Below are 15,794 nucleotides of genomic sequence, written 5' to 3'. Positions count from 1 at the left end.
ATATACATTTTAGGATGCTGTTGTTTGGCCGCGGTCCCGTCCTGTCTACTTTATTCAGCGTGAGTAATATCGCCACTTGCGCACTGGCGATTTTTAAAGTGCCTCTCTAAGTTGGGGACCATCTCTGAGTCACCATGTTGAGAAGAGTAATTGTAGGTGACAGCACTACGGGCGACAGCACAGACAACAAGCAAAGCATGAATTAATGCTGCTGGAATATGCACAGTCATCTCTGTTGTGTCAGCACGAGATCCCTTAAGGACAGGCCAACATTTAATAGCCTACTCAATCTGCTGATGATCCATATGACATCCACTAACCTCACGGGTAGGGCGACGTTTTTTCATTAACTCTTCTTTGCGTAAAATTGATCGACGAGTACGCTTGTGTCCTCTTGAATATCCTCGCGTGCATATCTTGTGTGCACTTGCTGCTTGCATGCAAATTGTCTCTGCGTGTAAATGCTCTTTAAAGATCTGCCCAGTACAGTTGCTCTAAGACATTGATTTAATTGCAGTGACTGTCAGGGATGAGAGTGATGGGCCTGATTGAAGAGACACAGTTTACACACAAGGAGATTTGCGTTTGAACAGAATGGATGATCAGCCCAATCCCACTTCAAAAATCCTGCGTGCAGCAGCAACCACAGCAGCTGAACATCTGGAAGAGGGTTTGAGTGAGGTGAAGCAGATGCAGATGTCAGGATTAAAATACAAATTCACAGCAGGCAAAAATAAAACCTGCCCATCATCTAATTATTTGCGGGAAAATGCTTGTGATCATTCTGAACAAGTTAGTTTTATTTTTCTTAAGTGAAAAAAAAAAAAACGGTTAAATGTCACCCACTGTTACAACTGACCGCCATCTGTCCACACAAACACACACACTTGTTTGTCCCTTACTCTAAATTGTGTTGAACTCCAATTCACACTCAGGCACAAAAGCGCACACACACTCCAAAATATAACATGCGCTTGATGATCTCAAGAAGCAGCTGAATCCACGCAATGTCTCCTTAAACTGATGCAAATGGTTATGATGAGCAAACAAATACCATCCCTTAATTTTTTTCCCACTCACAAACCCACACTAGTACAGGAAAACCTTTCTGACTTAAGTGAATCTCGGATCTCATTAGATTGTGCAAATATACCAAAGGAAGTGTTAAAAAGTGTAAGTCTAGTGTGCAAAAATGTGTGCTTTTAAAGACAAAGGTCTCTCTCTCTCTCTCTCTCTCTCTCTCACTTCCTCCCCATTTCAACAATCTAAACAAAAACTGTGCTGCTCAATGTCATTGGGTCTGATGCTATCTCTTCTATTGCCATGTTTCATTTTTACAGTGAGGCAGTCAGTAGCTCCCAACAGACATTCACATTAACTGCGCTGGCAGGAGAGCTATTTCTTATCGCTCTATAATTTCCTTTTCAAATAGGTGAACTCTTTTGGGTGACTTGTGCATGGAAATGGTCCATAAACTGCAACTGATTATTCTCAAGCTCACGTGTGCAAAAGTCACTTCAGCTCAATTCTCACTGATTTTCAATCTTGAAACCTTTGCAAATAATGAATAATTAGACTAATGAAAAAAAACAGTTAAAGAGGTCCTTTATTCTGTATGTCAACTCAAGTGTAGTTGAAATGTAAAATCGTTGAACACTAAATGTAAGACATTTGCTATACATTTTAAGAATGTCAAAAGGAAGTAATTTGCTGCTTGGCTCAGTGGCACCTTGGCACTGCTCAGAAAGAACCCATTTGCCACTATTGAACCTGTTTGTAGTTATCGTTCACTTTCTTTTTTTTGGATACTTTATCCAACGCTAAGATGCCTTATAACCTTGAACATGAAAGTGTTCAACATATTTTGTAAAAGATAAGCCGGTATGGCACCTCAAGTTCAATGTGTGCTGAAAAGAAAAACACCAACAGAGGTGTCAAGTAACATGTAAAAATACTTTATTCACATAGAAATTTCAGGTATCTATACATCAGTGGAATAGTTATTTTTCAGCCTACTTTGTACTTTTACTACTTAAATTGTATGCAAATATTGTACTTTCCTTTGCACTACTTACACGCACGCGTACGCACACCCCCCCCACACACACGCACCCACACACGCACACACATTAACAGCCTCATTACTATTTTATTTTGGATTGTGTTCATTACGGTTTATCATTGTTCAAATCACTATACCGGATACATCGCAACAAGGAGAGATCACGTGATTTTGATTGCGGTTGGATGAAAGTAAAACCAATATGCTTGTCTAATCATCTTTGTGGTTGTTTGTCTGTCTTTGTGTGCCCTGCGATTGGCTGGAAACAAATTGAGGGCGTAAGCCGCCTCATCAACAAATCAGATCACCACACATGCAAACAAACACAAAACAATAAAGTTCGCAGCCATAAAAGCCAGCCAACCACGCGTCCCTTATCGTGCTTGGAGAACGTCTTTTTTCGAATGCGCTGTAAACTGTGACCATCGATCCATCCATCCGTTATCTGTACCGCGTGTCCTCTCTATGCCCGGGGGGTGCAGGAGCTTATCCCAGTTAACTTCAGGCAGTCGGCGACGTACAACCTGAACTGGTTGCCAGCCAATCGTGGGGCACACAGAGACGAACAAACATCCGCGCGCACACACATACCGAGGGGCAACTTATAGTGTTCAATCAACGCAGGCACGGGGAGAACAGTGTAACCATATCAAGGTTTTTTGTTTTTTTTAATGACCATGTCGAAGTGTCTTTGAGCAAGACACTGAACCTCTGCTGCGTAATCAGTAGCTCGGCAACCGTACGTGTGGAAGGAAGAAAATCGCTCTCTACAAGTGGCAGTGACATGTGAGTTGACTTTATTGCCATATGTAATATTTAGTAATGCCTGTAGCATTTTTGCTGTGGCTTGCAACTGAACGGGTCATGACAATGGTTTGCTGGCCAGCAACATGCAATGATTCAATGTTGAAAGCCCGTTTGGTGGTCTGTGTGTGATATTCTGATAATGTGTTTGAAAACTGACGTTAGCCAAAACTAGATTAATATATTTTGTTATTTGAAGTTATATTATTGCTATATGTAATATTTGTAAAGAACAGGAATTATTTTGTGCCAGTTTTGCTATCTTACATCATGTGGCCCTCCATTGAAGTTGGACTTTTTGCACCATTCCAACAATGTATTTGCATTTTTAATCAAGAAAATTATATTAGCTTGCATTTACATGTTTTTTCATTTTGTTTTCAAGAACTCAGTACAAAAATGGATCGTGGTTGTTAAGGTTGGCCTTTCAGCCAGAGAATGGATCAACACACAGATGAAAGCGTTTGAGAGCAAAGACATAGGCTTTATTCTAACCAAATAATATGAGCACAAAAAAACAGTAACACAAAACCGCTGTGACAAAACTTTGTTGCGAGAACAAAACAAGTAGCATGCTCTCTAACAAAAAAAAACAAAAACAGTAGACAAAGCCACAGAGAAAGGAAGGTAACAACGAGCAGCCTAAAAGGCTATGTACAAAAAAACATAAAGAAAGTTAACAACTGTACTTCACGGATGAGTTTAACATTGGCACCTATATAATAGGTTTGCTTGTAAAATATTACGATTCATTTAATGCCATTCATAGAAAAAAGACACTGGTATAACAACCAAACAAAATTGAACATATTTCATATTTTGTTAACAGACTGGCTTTAGTTATTTTTGTAAATGAGCTGTCTAGCTTGGATTCTTTGATTTCTTTGTTCTTTGTTCCATAAACTGATTCCTTTTACAGAAATGCAATGTTCCATCAGTTTAGTCCTCAATCTTGCTTTTAAAAAGATCTCCGTTCCTCTTTTTTTTCTCCTTTTTCTAATCTTTTTTGAATGTTTGTTGGCAGTAGGCAGCCAGCAGACAGACATGGATTTTTGAATGAATGTTTAATATAGGAACATTTACTCATTTCAATTTCCAGATCAAAAAATATATAAACTGAGCGTGTTGGTGAAAAATGGGCCATCTTGACTGGACGTCTACTTTAAGTTCTACTGGAACGAAGACTATGGTTGCGACAGAACAACGTAGGACAGCATGCAAAACAATAATCAAACACCTTCCTTCGTTTGGGGCTGACCCGAAATACAGTCCACTGCTGATTAGAGGCAGGTGGGTCTGACTGATTGCAAGTGCTGGAGCTTCGTGACTCCGCCCACCACTCAACCAAGATACCGTGGGTGGAGAGAACACATTACCATGAAGGGAAAAAACACAGGACATGACACCAGTAATGACATCAGCTGTCAACCGCCGACTGTCTCCTGAGCCTGAACAAAATTTTAGCAATTTTACAAATTTATACCAAGTTTAAAATGTAGGTCAGTACTTTTGAGAATATTTAGGCCTACAGATGTAAAGTACAAAATTAATCATGTTCATATTTCTGATAGGGCTATAGGGCTAAATGTGTTTTTGAGCAACTGAAAAAGTCAACAAAATAGGCGGTCTTCTTGTCCTGTTTGTATGCTAAGTGGTTCATTTGGATTACCAATGGCGGCAGTGCATTTGGTATGTGCCATCAGGGAATTAATCAATTATCCATGAATATTTATCCAGCTCAAAATACCACCACTATCAACAACACAATTTAGGAACCATCAATACTATAACAAAACAAAATAACGACATGCAACTGTGCCACCCACCTCACCTGGAGCAATTCAGAATCAAGATTTATCCATGAACATACCAATTTCTCTATGCCACTTGTCTTAGTTAAAGTGGCGGGTGTGTACGCCACAATAAACTCGTGCTCTCCCGTTCACACCTATGGATATTTTCCGCAATTCAATTAACCTAATATTCACTTTGGGGGGAAAATGGGGACACAATTGAAACTCTACACAAAAAGGTGGCTGCCCAGATAGGAATTCACTTCACAAACTTCAGGACTGCCAGGCCTCACCAGCAATGCTATTTTAGCACGCCCAAGAATCACCAAATGAAATGTTCAAACTGTGCACAATATTACAGAGGCTTAAACTTTCCTACATTTATGTACTGTTGAGCTGTATTTCATAATATCTAATTATAATACATAATTAATAAGTAGGCGGCACGTTGGCTGACTGCCGCCAACAAGGAAAGGACTGGGCCAAATTTTAAATATATTCTTGCCTTTTTAACCCACAATGAACAAAGGAGGGAAAGGTGTGGATTTGATTGCAGATATACTTGTAAGAGCATTTACAAGACGGAGCTTTCAAGAGAAGCTCGCTCTCGTGATCCGAGGTGGTCCAACACTCAGTAGTGCGTAATGGTTGTGTCTTTATATTATTTCTCCAGCCGTGGCGTCATAAATGATGGTTTTATCAGGGGTATTTATTCAAGTCGGACTATGAGTAGGACTTCACTGTATAGACCAAGGTGTGAAATGATCGGCCCTCCACTGTGAATGGCCATGCTTGAGAATCGTAGTTGTGCATGGCATGTGCTGTGCATGGATTTAGTCAGACTTGGGGGAGTGAAATCTCACTGCCGGTTTTAAAACGCCAAAGTTCTTTTCAATAATCTCTAATTTTTAAGAATAATACTATTGTCATAGATGAACAGTTGGGACTACTATTGTGTTGTATATTAATGTTGTTCATTATGCTGATATGAAAGACTCTAGCAGGCTTTGAGGAGCTACTTAGACTGTTTTCGAACCGTTTTATTCATCGTTGTCACTTCAGATGCGTGTGAGGGACTCCAGATGGAAATGAGCTCACGGAGCCACTCTCCGGTGAAAAGCACATTCCCATTTGCACATGGATGGTCCCAACCAAATAAGTGTGCGTCGTTGTCAAACGCGTCCCAGAAAGACAGCCCCAAAAGATTCGGAGCGCGCACGAGCGCCCCGCTGTTATGCTGTGTCTCTTTAAGTGCACCAGGCAGTGCTGTTGGTCCGCGTTTGGAGAGCTCTGTGCGGGGCTACCTCTTCGCAGCTTTCGAGCGCCGTCCTTCAGTTGACGCTCGAAAGCTCATCCCCGCAGCCCGCGTCGCAACAACGCCGCGGCCGGAGCAGATGCCAGGGCTCGGGGAAGCGGAGTGTGGGTGGGCTGCCTGGAGTGGACGGGTGAGTCTGTGGGGGGCACATTAGTTAGTGTCGCCCTCTCGGGGTGCTGGAAGCAGCGTGTCGTGGCACATCTGCGGTGCTGTAGATTATTCAAGAGGACTCAAACGGCGTTGGAGCTGATGGGATTGAGCAGACAAACTACAGACATTGCGAGCTGCCTGCTTTTCAGAGAACATGTTGAGTTTCCCCAGTTGACGTGGAGATAAAACATCTTGCCGCCACAACACACCATCTTCTGCGGTCTTTACCCGACTCAGGTAACATCTTGAAAATATCTACGTATAAATCTGAATCTCAGTGTAAATGAGTAAAGTGCAAACTTTAAGTGATTTACAGAAGTATGCAAATCCTTCAGATAACTGCGAGTGAGTAGAACATAATAACTAAAACAGCAAGGGAATATTTTACTCTGGAGTTTTTTTTTTATGTGCTGCAACTTGTTAAGCATGACCATGAATTTGCTTTGTCTGTTTTCGGTCGACCTCTAGTATGTGAAAAAAGGGGCAACTTGTAGTCTTTACACGGACACATTTGATTTATTTAACCCTTTAATTTCTGTTGTATTTCACTGACATAAGTATTTGACAGTTGTTTAAGTGACCCTCCATTGCTAAGCGGCAGCGCATATGTCGCCACTGGCTTAATTCAGTATTGTCGACCAGTGTGCCGTGAAAGACAAACCGGGATAACACGAAATAATTGTCCAGTTTCACTTGATTCAAATTTATTAAATCATTATTTACCAATTGCACATATTTTTTCATCTATCCCAATGCTCTTCCATTAGTTGTCTGAAAGTGGAATAAACCTGTGTATCCACCTGTTGCCTTTTATACAACAGAATAAGTCATGGCTTCTCGCCTGATACATTAACTTTGTCTTGAAGTAAACAGGCCCAGATTTCACAATGTAAATGAAAAATATGTGAGTAAATTGAGTCAAGATAATCATTATTTCTAGATTTGGTGAACAATACATGTTTGGAGTTTTTTTCAGAGAGCAAATGGGTCCCTTGTCTCAATAAATATGACTAAAGATGCACACAGGAGCTTGGACAGTAATCATTTACTCCCAAGTGTGGAGTAGCCGGACTTCCATTTGAGCCTCCGTGGTAATTTTTAACTAGTGGCAATTATGATGCAGGACACATCTCTAGACTAAACCCACATCACTGCCTTTCATTCATTTATGTAGTTTAGAAGATTAGTCATCGCATTAAACATTGGTCTGCCTTCTAGTGCAAGTGTACACTTGGTCAGCTCAATGGCCCCAACGGTAGATAATCAAATGACACCATTGCAAGAGCCAAAGATTCTGACGGACACCATCAGTAAGATACTAATTTACTAATTTATGTATTATTTTAATTGTCTACGTAAATTGATAATGACTTCATCATATTAAGAGGATTTCATTATGCTCTGCTCCTGTTATCGCACTGATAAACTATCAAAATTCTCTGAGTAGGATGTGTTGCAATTTTCAACCACTGCAAATTGCAACTATGGATATAGAAATCATTGATAATTTAATACATCTATGTTAAGATCAGTTGGAATTGTGCAACAGCATAGCTCTTTTGTTTGAGTCCCGCCTAACACAAAAATGGAAAAAAAAAAACATAAACTAATTGTTGGAGAGATGCCAGTCTATTTGCTGGCTACTGTCTAGGTGCCCTTGAGCAAGACATCATCCCCATCCCCTCACAGTTAAAGTGGTGCTGCACTGTTTGCGCTCTTGCCTCACTGAGTCTGTTTGTATGGCTGCATTTCTGTGATCTGCTTTGGCATGTGTGCAACTCAAAATCTACAGCAGAGTCAGAATTGAATTTCCCTTTGAGGGTGCATATTCAGTATGATATAAAACCCAATGTAAATAAAATTGTAAAACATAAATAAAAACAGAATACGATTTGCAAATCATTTTCCACCAACTGTGCTGTGTATTCAATCGAATGCCTGCAACATATTCCCCAAAAAGCTGAGACAGGGACACGATTACTACTGTGCTACATCAACTTTCATTTGAACAACTCTCAAAAAGCGTTTAACAGCGAAGACTCTTGGTTGAAGCTTTATAGGTGGATTTCTTTTACATTCTTACTCGCTGTACAACTTATGTTGCGCAATAGTCCAGGGTCTCTGTTGTCCTATTTTGCACTTCACGATGCCTCGTACATTTTTAATGGGAGACTGGTCTGGACTGCTGGCAGGCCAGTCTTATAATCACACTCTTAAAAACATAGCGACATTGTTAAAACACATGCAGAACCAGGAACCTCACTTGGATGGCAGCATTGCTCCAAAACCCGGATACACCTTTCAGCATTAATGATGCCTTGAGTTTGGGCCCGGAGAAGCCTCAATTCTGGGTGTTGTTGATATATGGCTTTTGCTTTGCATGGTAGAGTTTAAACTTGTATTTGTAGATGTAGCAACTTCTAACTGTTAACTGACTGTTCCTGGGCCAACGTAGCAATTTCCTTTACATCAGTATTGTGGGCATGTTGGTTTTTCGGCTACATGCAGAGATTTCTCCGGATTCTCTGATTCTTTTCATGATATTATGGACCGTAGCTGATGAAATCCCTAGGTTCCCAGCAACTGTACTTTGGGAAACGTTTTCAAGTGTTGAACTATTTATTCACACAATTGGTCAAAGAGTGAGGAACCTCACCCCCCTTTCCTTGTATACATAATCAAGACACTCACCTGTTTCCAATTTACCGGTTCACCTGTGGAATGTTCCAAGTTGGTGATTTTTAAGCGCACCTCTTAGTCCTAGTGTTTTTTTGACACTGTCCCAGCATTTTGGGATTTTTGGTTGCACACATCAAATTCAAAACCTTATCTTTATTGTGTATTTGATCAAATATGGGTTGAGTTTTACACTTTGTTGGAATTGGGATTTGAACATAACAAACGAAGTACAGAATACATATCTTGAATGGTATCTTGAAGGTGTGAGGTTGTCGAACACGGAATATACACGGAGTGGATGTTGCATTTATTTTATTTCACCCGACCTGATGCGAACTTTTCTGGAATGTAAACTCATCACTTGACTTCATCACCTTGGCATATGGAAACACAAAATCATGTTAATGATTTTAATATGTAAATATCTGCGCACAAAGCAGTATGTACCCATTCTGCCGTTCATTGTTTCAAATGGCCTTGGTGTACTATAGATCACCATATTGAACTACGCACTCAGCGCTTTGTGCAAAACGCAAGAAACGAGCTTTACGGTGACTATAAGAAAGATTGCACTACTGTTGAAATCGGCTGATGAATAGCATTTAATTGGTCATGCTGCTGCTCTTTCAGCATTGGGGATGCCTGTAAATAAGAAGCGTAGAGGACGACAGAGCCCTAGTTATACCAGCGGCGACACAGCGCTCAGTTCATCACTCCAACGTCCAGGCCGAGCCAAATTGATCAATAGCAGGAGTGTCACTGTTTCACAGAAATTATAGCTCCCCTCCCTGTTGCACTTTGCTGGAACACCCCACTAATGGAACTCTGAATCCCATTATAGCATTATTAAGGTGCACAAATGTGTGGCCACTCATTAGAAAAAATAAAATCACATGAATTGCACCGTTGGCAGGGTCTGTGTCACCCTGCTGGCTCTGTCCTCCCCGAGGCAGAGGTGAACACGCGTCCGAGAAATATGCCAACTCAAAGCAGTTCGTATTTGTCTGCTGAAGAATGAGAGCGTGCTGTTCCCACTGCCGCTGTGAATAATCATGGTCAAAGTCACAGCATTTTACGCCACCAGGAGCTCCCCTCTTCGCCATTGCGGAAAAAAAGAGCTTCAGCCTTAAGAATTATACGGTACATTTGGTGTTGAATTCGAGGGGAGTTCAAGCTTGCCTTCTGCCGCAGAGGCGAAGCCGAGACACACTCCTCACAGACCTGAAGTCTTGCGTAGTGACGGGGTGGCTGGCAGCAGAGTGTGAAGGCTTTGAATTCCTCCAGAGCTTATCTTTTCATCCTCTCGGCGACCTCACAGGGACGTGCTGTGGATCATATTCAATGGCCGCGGGCTTTGAAGATGGCCAGAGGAGCTGACAAGAATTCGACTTTGCTTTCTTGTGCTTGCCATTACAGTGACACGACAAAGGTGTCACTTGAGTTGTGTGTCTGCTGGACAGTGCACTCGCTCCTGATCGACTCTATCAGCACCAAGAAAGGGATGTCAAGATCCTCATTAGAACGAGTACGGAAATAGCCTGGCATTAAATACTCTGCTTTAACAGCCAGTGACGCATGGAACCTCTCCGACTCGTGATAATGTCAGACGTGCAAAAAGCAGAATATCACATTAGTCAGCTGAATTAAGCATTCCGCTGTAACTTGTTTTCCTCAAAAATGGACTGGAGCTTTCTGGAAAGAGGATAATCTTTCATACATGGTTATCTCTGCACAGATCCAAGGAGAGGGTCAACCTTGCTCAATGCACATCTCAGACAGATTTTCAGCTTCTGGAAGGATTATTCACAACATTAGACCTTTTTTTTTTTTTTTAAAACAGAAAACACCTCCAGATAATCACTGACTTCACAGTTAGTAGGGAAATACCAAGGGTTTTGTGGTGAGATAATAACTCTTAGCATGCATGTGTCAAGAAGTATGTCGAAAAATCTTTGTTGAGCACTGTGTTAATTTATTAGTAATAATAAATAATATTTACTGCATATATGTCTATATACCACAATTTAAAAATAAATCCCATGTTTTGATAATGATTATCCTGAGTCTGATCCCTGGCAAGTTAATCACAGGACACAGTGACATCCATATCGTCAGGTTAGTCATCTTTTAACCTGCTTGTTTTTGGAATGCGGGATGAATGAGGAGTACCTGGAGTAAAAATCGAGAATTAATTGTTGATTGTTTGTTTGAGAAGAGGCAAAAAGTACTGCAAAAACTCTTCAGTCATTCTGAATTTGTTTGCTGTATAAAGAAGTACAAAATTCCATTAACGATAGGAAGTTGAGCTTCAGCCACTTAGACGTCCACTCTGACTCAACATCTTTCGACAGCAGTTGTTTTGCTTAATACGACACTGGTAGTGAAACAGGAGTTTAAAACATTAAAAAAAAAAGAATGAACACTTTAATTAAAATTACATATAATTGATAAGCAATTTAGTTTGCAGAGAACTGTTTTGAATAAAAACGGTTTCATTTGGCCACTTCTAACAGCTTCAACGCCACTCAAATATACGGCAAGTAGAGTATTAAAAACACAATTGGATGAGAGAGAGAGAGGACATGCAGTTAGTGCGTGTGCATGTGGTACGGGCACAGTATGCAAATTACATGGTCTCCGGCCGTTTTGCATCTCTGTGAAAGGGGATGGTTTTAGAAATGTTGTTGCCTGTGTGCAAAAAAAACAAAGCTCCTGTTTTCACTGCATTGTTCTTGTACAAACAAGCCCGGAGCCAAACGCCCATCCTAATTTCCAGTGGCCTTTTTATTTAAGTCGAAGTATGGATTTTGCCTCAGGCTCCCCCAACATGAAGTATGAAGTATAATTTACTTAATTGCTGTATTTGTTTACTACACAACTTATGTAAAGTTAGTATTGGAAATGAAAACATTTCATGCAACTGTGTGTGTTTTATTTTGGATGCTCATGTAGCTAAGGTTCACCTTTAGTTAGCAACAATGACTGAATGTCTAAATGGCTACTGCAGGTGAAGCTCTCAGGCATAGAATTGCATCCTGCTGAGGGCACAGATGTTGTCTTATTCTGTCAGGTCTGATATGAAGAGAGGATAATGTGTGTGTGTGTGTGTGTGTGTGTGCGTGTGAGAGACACTGAAGCAACATCCTGTTCATCTGCTGGTGCATGGCCTTTTCAAGCCATGCAGGGGAACAAATATTGCAACAAAACTGCAACATAATAGTCTTTTGTATATCAGATGTCAAACAGTGAAATTCATTGACCTTGTGTTGTGCGTTTTATCCCTAGTTACTTTCTTGGAAATGAGTAATTTTAACAATGTTCCTTAATGTGGAGTTGTATAACGACCGTACATTGCATCTCACAAGAGGTGTTTATCTCATTTTCTTAATTTAGTTAACTTGTTTGGCTTCATGAGAGAAGCTAAATACTACTGACACCTATAGGATATGCCAGAGAATGGTTATACATTATTGCGATCTACAAGCACAGAAAAAAGCTCAAATTATTAACCATTTGATCAGTACTGCAAACAAACAACCGTGATATGGAGCATTAACAAATGGGCAAACAAACAATGACAGTGTGCTGCGATATCTGATCTGCTAAACTAAATAAATGAAAAAAAAAAAAACACAAAAAAACCAAGCAGCAGGTTAAGTTCGGGCTATGTTGTGAGTCAGTAAAAACAGCATTGTCATCTTTGTAAAGAGAAAATGTTTCAGGAGCTTTTGTACTGGATTGATTTAGCTTTTACAGGCGTATCTATTGTGTCAACCTTGTCTCTAAAAGATATCTAAAATATTCAATGGAAAAACACTCAGATAACTAGACTAGGTTCAGCTAAAGGTCGATAAAGTCTCAGAAGTGTCATCAACTCTCTCATATTTTCATTCTCATTCAAGTCGGCAGCGGTCCACTCGGGCTGAATTTGACGATTTGTGTGAGAACAAGGTGACAGGAGGAAGTGTGATAGTAATTGATCAAATGGAAAATTGTGCCAAAGAAAAGTGGGCAACCGGTGCATGTAAAGTGACACAGACACTGTGTTCAGCAGATGACCTTGAGACGATGCCAGTTGCTGAGATTAGAACATCACATTGTAATTGCTCACCCCGAGAAGCAGACCCCCTTGTCCTCTCATCAATGGCATCCCTGCTTCACGGCAAGGCCATTGTTGGTTTGAAACAGCTGGGCTCTCCTCTGTGTACCTGCTGCTCCATCCTGGCAAAAGCAAATTCCTTTAATGAACAATTGGTTAAGCAACTCCCCCGACAGAAACGAGGGGCACCAAATTCTGCCGCTTACTTCAAGACTCATTTGTCTTTGGCTAATGGTCTTTCTTGAAAAATGTCGGCCAAACATTACAACACTGAAAATTACAGTTATGGAGGTGAAATGTTGAGGAAAAGAAAGAGGGGGGAATTAAGAAGCAAAAATAATACATCACATGTCATAGCGGTCCCAAGATATCATGTAAATATGGCCCCTGTGAGCTGTGAGCAGCACATGGCTAACAATAGAGCTTATTACTTACACCTCATGAGGTGATGTTATGACATCAAGTGGTGGCCGTCGTCGATTTTCTCAACGGACGTGTGCAAATGTGCAAGTACTCGAGTTTCGAAAAGTAATACCAAACCTATTCCGAACGAGGCGCACATTTAGTCCTTTGATTAAATTTGAATCCAGTGAGAAATGATGCAGCCGTTAAAAGCGCCATGAAAACGAGCAGATGAATTAAAGAGGAAACGAGCTTTTTTTTTTTTTGATGTACATTAGATGTAAATGCTGATCTCAGAGCATTCGTTGACCCATATGACATGCCAATAAGATGAAATCCAAACCAATTTCCACAGAATGCTTCTCAGGGGAGCACTAAACATTAACCTATTTAACTCTTTATGTAGTGGATGTATAAAATATTTTCAGTGTCTGTCAGGCAATTAGTGTGGATATGAGCGCCTCCGTACTAGGGAGGAACCAAGCGGTGTTTCCTCAGATTTGAGACCACCTCTTGCGACAGTTGATCTATGAAAACACATCCATCCGTATTTAGACAGCAGCGTGAGGAAAAAGACATGTTTTTCCTTTAAAGAGGATGGCATGAGATGTTGACAAGGCCTGTCTTAACAGTACGGCAGTACAGCAGAAGGAGCCCCAGTGTGACAAAGAATCAGACGGCGCAAATCACCCCAACAGTCCCCCAGCCCCCGCTCCAAAGTCCACCACTACCCATCAACTCTGCGTCTGTCAGTTGCAGCTTCAGATCTCCCTTCAGTCTTCTGGGCCCTAATTGGGCTGTCACACTAGCTGGAGAAATTTGTCAGGTTGCTGTGAAATGGACAACTTGGCTGAATCAAGATGTGTATCAGTACCCCGCCCCCCTACCACCCACAAACTAGAAAATGACATTATCGGTGTCTTCACACATTTTAGTCCTTTATCTGGCGAGAAACCATGTTTGATAACTGTTAAAATGGTCCCTGCATGCCTCACTATGAGCAGCACAATATTTTTCTTATCAAATAAGGAAGGAAAGGGCCTGGTAATAATGAAAAGTCTGTCATGGTAGCACAGTAGACCCTTGCAAGTTAAATACAATTTGTTCTAAGAGGCTGCGTCACCTTTTGATTTGTTTAGTTTTAAATAATGTTTGTCATCAGAAAAAAACAGCGCTATAATTTATTCGTTCCGAGGCTCAAACTCTTTCCATCATAAAATATGCAATTACTGTACACCAGGGATGGGCAACTTAAATGCTGGAGGTGGCTACAATTTTCCATTCGTGCTACTTGGGGGAGCCACATAGGAACACACACTTCCTAACCACATGGATGACCAAAAATGCTATTTGAAATATAGACAAAATAGACAAGAGATTTGATGTAAACACCAAAATAACATCATACTATAATTTTTTTCCCCCAGTGCAAATGGGCTCTCTTGCAAAAAAACAATAACAGTCAAATGTGCAGCAAACCTGAGTGTGGTTTCACTCTCAATTATTTTTTCCCCAGGAAAAATTAAACAAACTGAAATAATCAGTTGAATTAAATTGACCACATGAAACCGATAATACGAGTATTCTTTTCGATTTGATCATTGAGACCTCAAGAATGCAATGAAGGCAAACCCTGCACTGTAATATTAATGTGCTGTTGTTTCCAACTTCCCCACCTGGACTTTTAAGCCTTACAATTTTCACAATGCTCAATCATCCCTGCCGGTTCTGGCAGTCATTACTTGGCTCAATGTTTCATCAGCTCTGGCCAGTATGACACTGAAATACTTGGAAGGTCTGGACTCTCCATTCGGACAGGATGGGGTCCGAGGACAGAGGCCCCCCGTGAACAATCAAATATTAACATTATGGAGCATGGAAAAAAAGGACAGTGTCCAGTGCTAACTATTAAATGGAGGTGACTTGTGCAACTGAAATGGCTGCGGCAAGTGGAGGACTTTGTACAAGCTGCCTTGGAAAAAAAAAATGTCTCGGTGATCTAGAGTGCAGGATTTTGCACAGTCCAATTGCAACAAAAACATTTGTATCTGTTGTAATGGTGCTATTCTTGTCCATCCTGTAATTTGCATGACCATATTTCCATGCTTTTGTCGAGTGGCGTCGCGCTTGAAAGTGTCAGTTCTCCTCAAACTATTCAAGTGGTGAGGCGTCTCTTTGTAATGCTCGTTATAAATCATTGTAATGGGTGGCAGTGGCTTACTTTGTGTATTGCTTGAAGAATTGAGAGTGGCAGGTTCACAACCCACATGGGGATAGACAATGGGACTTGTTGGCGGAGAGAGGCTGGTTTACTGCTTGAGGACTGTGTTGATGAGCAAGGCATGATATCACGCCAAGAAGTTACACCTCAAGGAAAAAAATAGTTTGAAAATGCATTTAGTCACCTCTATACGGTACATATAGTGTAAGGTTGAAAGGACAGTTCCTTGGTAGCGTTGGCGTTGTGTGTTTATCGTGCTGATCGTTCGA

General features: G+C 40.9%; 1 protein-coding gene across 2 annotated transcripts in view; it reads left to right on the top strand.

Moving 5' to 3' along the window:
* Positions 1 to 2,478: 2,478 nt before the first annotated feature.
* Positions 2,479 to 15,794, top strand: part of wscd2 (WSC domain sialate O sulfotransferase 2) — a 53,457-nt gene continuing 40,141 nt past the window's right edge. The window contains exon 1 of one of the 2 annotated variants that reach the window (XM_088297515.1): positions 2,479 to 2,848. The gene's annotated coding sequence lies outside the window, so the exon portion shown is untranslated. Of the gene's footprint in view, positions 2,849 to 5,859; positions 6,362 to 15,794 lie in introns of those variants that run through there. The other variant, XM_088297506.1, reaches the window with a different exon arrangement.

The sequence above is a fragment of the Idiotropiscis lumnitzeri genome, chromosome 1, assembly GCF_059441095.1.
Source record: "Idiotropiscis lumnitzeri isolate Australia: NSW breed Sydney's pygmy pipehorse chromosome 1, RoL_Ilum_1.0, whole genome shotgun sequence".
Taxonomy (NCBI): domain Eukaryota; kingdom Metazoa; phylum Chordata; class Actinopteri; order Syngnathiformes; family Syngnathidae; genus Idiotropiscis; species Idiotropiscis lumnitzeri.
Note: the sequence above shows the minus strand (reverse complement) of the source record. Positions and strands in the feature narration are given on the sequence as shown.